Source organism: Palaemon carinicauda, unplaced genomic scaffold (genome assembly GCF_036898095.1).
Source record: "Palaemon carinicauda isolate YSFRI2023 unplaced genomic scaffold, ASM3689809v2 scaffold1051, whole genome shotgun sequence".
NCBI lineage: Eukaryota > Metazoa > Arthropoda > Malacostraca > Decapoda > Palaemonidae > Palaemon > Palaemon carinicauda.
This window is the reverse complement of record NW_027168540.1, coordinates 62,501-67,398: the sequence shown is the minus strand read 5'-3', so window position 1 is coordinate 67,398 and position 4,898 is coordinate 62,501. Positions and strand designations below refer to the sequence as shown.

Here is a 4,898-nt window from a genome sequence, read left to right as displayed (position 1 = left end):
AACGAAAATGGTGAAAGGGTTTTAAACCCAGAAAAAAAAAATATATATTGAGACATTTTAGCATCAAAGTTTGAAAAACATATTCTTCTATACCGAAGGAATATATCCCTAAAATATATTTACTGATATTCTATAACAGGTCGTTAGTATTTTAATGAACAAAAAAAATTTCGTAAAAATTTTTAGATTCAGAAAAAAAAAAATTGAAACATTTAATTTTTTTTTGTTGAGTAGCGATCAAACCAATAATATTCACGCCATAAGCCCTCGCATTCTCTGCACGCATTTTGTGCGTATGCACGCAACGAACGCACGCAAATAAACGCAAATAATCACCCTTCTGATATATTATCCAATTAAACATAGAGGGAGAAAGAAGACAATTTTGTTATCACTTACGTCCTTCTCGCTCGCAGGGTGTCATCTTGAACCGGCTGAGGTCGACCATAACTGAAGGAGACAAAGAAAATTTTGTGCGTTAGGGACAAATGAACGGACACATGTTATATGAATGATGCATTCACACTATAATAGCTTTGCTTATTATACAAGATTTGTTTTAAAAATAATTTGTGGTTACCAAGAAATTTTTTTTTTTGTGTGTTATCTTTAGATTTGATCGTAATCTTAAGTTATTCAAGTTTAATCATAATCAAAGTGTTTACGGGAATAATTGTTAGTATAAGGTATACATAAGCAAACAAAACATACACACACACACACACATATATATAATATATATATATATGTATAAATGTGTGCATGTATATACGTGTGTATATATATATATATATATTATGTATATATATATATATACGTACATTACATATATATATATATATATATATATATGCACACATATATATATATATATATATGTAGCTTGGCCAGTAATAATAATGATCATAATAAACCTACTCTGCACCGAGAGAGAGAGAGAGAGAGAGAGAGAGAGAGAGCGAGTCTATTAGCATTGGATAATTGCATGGTAAGTGTCTACAGTAAGAACCAGGAAACTAAATGGATACAGAGAGAGAGAGAGAGAGAGAGAGAGAGAGAGAGACTATTTGCATTGTATAATTGCATGGTAAGTGTCTACAGTAAGAACCAGGAATACTAAATGGATACAGAGAGAGAGAGAGAGAGGAAGAAGAGAGAGGAGAGAGAGAGAGAGCGAGTCTATTAGCATTGGATAATTGCATGGTAAGTGTCTACAGTAAGAACCAGGAATACTAAATGGATACAGAGAGAGAGAGAGAGAGAGAGAGAGAGAGAGAGAGAGAGACTATTTGCATTGTATAATTGCATGGTAAGTGTCTACAGTAAGACCAGGAATACTAAATGGATACAGAGAGAGAGAGAGAGAGAGAGAGAGAGAGAGAGAGCGAGTCTATTAGCATTGGATAATTGCATGGTAAGTGTGTCTACAGTAAGAACCAGGAAACTAAATGGATACAGAGAGAGAGAGAGAGAGAGAGGAGAGAGAGAGAGAGAGAGAGAGAGAAACTCAGCTTGCTGGCTGGCTATCCAATGGAAAATCCCTAATGCGCAGACAGGCAGTATATGCGAAGCTGTCACTGCCACAGATTGGGCTGTCATCGCCACCACGGGCCCTGTCGATGCCTTTCATCCAATGGCAATTGATTTCTTGGCATTTTCTTTTCGTTATTACGTCCGCCAACGAGTTTGGAAGGAGGTTATGTTTTTACACCTTTTTTTCTGAGTGTTTGTTTGTGAAAAGCTTCCTGGTTATAATTTTAATCGTAGAGGAAGGAAACTTTCAGGGATTAAGTTTTACGTAAAAAGCTGCAAATGGTTAAAAAAATAAAACTGGAAAGGTTTAAAAGATAAAGCTGGAAATGGTTAAATTTTGGAAGGTCAAGGTCAAAGATCAAGCAACCCCCTTGTTGGTTTGTGTTTGTTTGTGAACAGCTTCCTGACTACTATTTTAATCGTAGAGAAATTAAACATGCAGCAATTAACTGTTATGTAAAAAGCTGGAAATGGTTTTAAATTTTGGAAGGTCAAGGTTCAAAGATCAAGCAACCCCCTTGTTGGTTTGTGTTTGTATTTGTGAACAGCTTCCTGACTACTATTTTAATCGTAGAGAAATTAAACTTGCAGCAATTAACTGTTATGTAAAAAGCTGGAAATGGTTAAATTTTAGAAAGTCAAGGTCAAAGGTCAAGCAACCCCCTTGTTGGTTTGTGTGTTTTGTTTTTTTGTGAGTAGCTTCCTGGCCACAATTTGAATCGAGAGAGGAATGAAACTTGCAGGGATTAACTAATACGTAAAAAGCTGGAAATGGTTAAATCTTGGAAGGTCAAGGTCAAAGGTCAAGCAAAATGTCCAGTTCACGTTACCAGCCATAAGTTTGGACATTGTTGTCAAAGAGACTTCAAACTTGGTTCATATTTGAATGTATGGAAATTCACGTCAATTAATACATGTTGACGTTAAAGGTCAACGTCAAAGTCGAGCAAAAGGTCTACTTACAATGATGTTTACTCTCTCTCTCTCTCTCTCTCTCTCTCTCTCTCTCTCTCTCCTGTTTTCTAATTTGGTCCCCTTTCCATGAGAGAGAGAGAGAGAGAGGAGAGAGAGAGAGAGAGGAGAGATTCCCATCCAACAGCATCCAATATCTCTCCTGTGCCCCCCTCCATGATTGAGAAAGAGAGAGGGAGGAGGAGAGAGAGAGAGAGAGAGAGAGAGAGAGAGATTCCCTATTGAAGAGCATCCAATTTCTCTCCTGTTCCCCTTTCCATGAGAGAGGAGAGAGCGAGAGAGAGAGAGAGAGAGAGCGATTCCCATCCGAACAGCATCCAACACTTGTAAGGCTTGCGAGTGCCATTAGGACTTGCATTACTAGAGTCGTTATCTCTTACAGGAACCATTAAGAAGAAGATATTATATGAAGGGAATATTATACCCAATTCCGCAGGGGGGGCCCCAGACTGGCCGCTGGCTCTTACGTTTCTGCTGGAGGGGGTTTATTAAGCGGGTTTATTAATGGAGTTCTTGGCGGAGCCCCAAATCAAAGCCATTAGGAGGTCCTTTTAACCTGCGATGGGTTGCTTTCTGTGGGTTTAAAGTACCCTGATAGCTTGTTTGCAAGTTTAAAAAGGCCGCTTATGAATGGCAGAGGCCAGGGGCAGTGACGTTGCCCTGGAGACTGACCATATGTACATGTGATCAGCACCCAAGCCCCCCTGTCCACCCAAGGTTGGACCAATGGCTGCTGATGACTCAGCAGATAGGTCTATAGGCTACCCCGAAACCACTTAACCTTAGCTCATAAGGATATTGAGGCTGCAGCGACTAAACGAACTAACCAGTTTGAGCGGGACTCAAACCCCAGTCTGGCGATCACCAGGGAAGGACGTTACCAACAGGCCACCATGGGTATTAATTTTTACATTGCGTTACTTCCGAAGTGTGTCACGAGAGGGCGCTGCATAGAACTTGATTGATTATGTTTAGATATCCACTTAGAAATTAGTGGAGTATTGTGTATTTACTTCAAAAATTTGTTAGGAGCCATAATTATAGCTTCTGTAGGCTATTTTAATGTTAGTTTAGAACCCCATTACGACCTCAATAAGCTACATTTAAAGATTAGTTACTCTAGTGCTCTCTAGACTATAAGCTACGTTCAGTATATTTACTCGTAGGACTCTGTAGACTATTTTCAAAGTCAGCTTAGAGTGTCATTAGGATTTCTATAAGCTACATTCAGTCTAGTTACTCGTAGGACTCTGCAGACTATTTTCAAAGTCAGCTTTAGAGTGTCATTAGGATTTCGATAAGCTACACTCCTAGTTACTCTAGTACCTCTGTAGGCTATTCATGAGTCTAGTAACTTTATCACTATCTTCAGTAACACCATAAATGTGTAAATTCAAATTTTGTCAGGAGCCTTAGCAGGATATTTCCAGAGTATGTTAAGAAGCTTATTAAAGCCTCGGTAATATAAGTTTGAAGTTTGTGAAGAGCCCTGGTAGTCTCCTTGATAGTTTTCATTGAAGGCAGTCAAGAGCTTTAATAGGTTACGTACAAAGTTTGTTAAGAGCCTGGAGGCTGTCAGGTGACCCGAGAGCCCGAAGGCCCTTGTATGACCTACTTATTTGGAGGGGAGGTTTCAAGTGTACTACTATGGTTTAAATTGATTTATTAAGATCCTCATAGATTCTTATTTATTCGTCTTGATTTGTCAAAAATGATTGCTAAATATTTAGATATGCAAATGGCGCGCACAGATTCACTTCCCACCCGCTCTTTCCTAACTGTAACCCGCTGATTCGGCAATTTGCGGGAGATTGGGGTTTCGGAGTGTACCTCTTGACTATATATTTAGATAGGTATGCACATGCGCACACAGACTCACTTCCCACCGCTCTTTCCTAACTGTAACCCGCTGATTCGGCAATTTGCGGGAGATTGGGGTTTCGGAGTGTACCTCTCGGCTACATATTTAGATAGATATGCAAACGTGCGCACAGATTCACTTCCCACCGGGTCTTTCCTAACTGTAACCCGCTGATTCGGCAATTTGTGGGAGATTGGGGCTTCTGAGCGTACTTCTTGGCTAAATATTTAGATAGATATGCACAAGCGTGCACATATTCACTTCCCCACCCGCTCTTTCCTAACTGTAACCCGCTGATTCGGCAATTTGTGGGAGATTATGGTTTCCGAGTGTACCTCTCGGGGTATCCCCCTCTTACCAAGGTATAACTATTCCCTCTTCCCCCCTTCCACTCGGCTTGACAGGATAGAAATATTCTTGTATATATAGCCACCTCTATTTATTATATAGAGATGATGCGTAAAGTGTGAAGGGACCTAGTTTTAATCTTTCACAGATTGAGAAGGAAAGTCATAAGAGATGCTAGATGTTC

General features: G+C 39.5%; 1 pseudogene; it reads right to left on the bottom strand.

The window, feature by feature from the left end:
* Nucleotides 1–335: 335 nt before the first annotated feature.
* LOC137635238 (serine-rich adhesin for platelets-like) overlaps nucleotides 336–4,898 on the bottom strand; it is a 60,933-nt pseudogene continuing 56,370 nt past the window's right edge.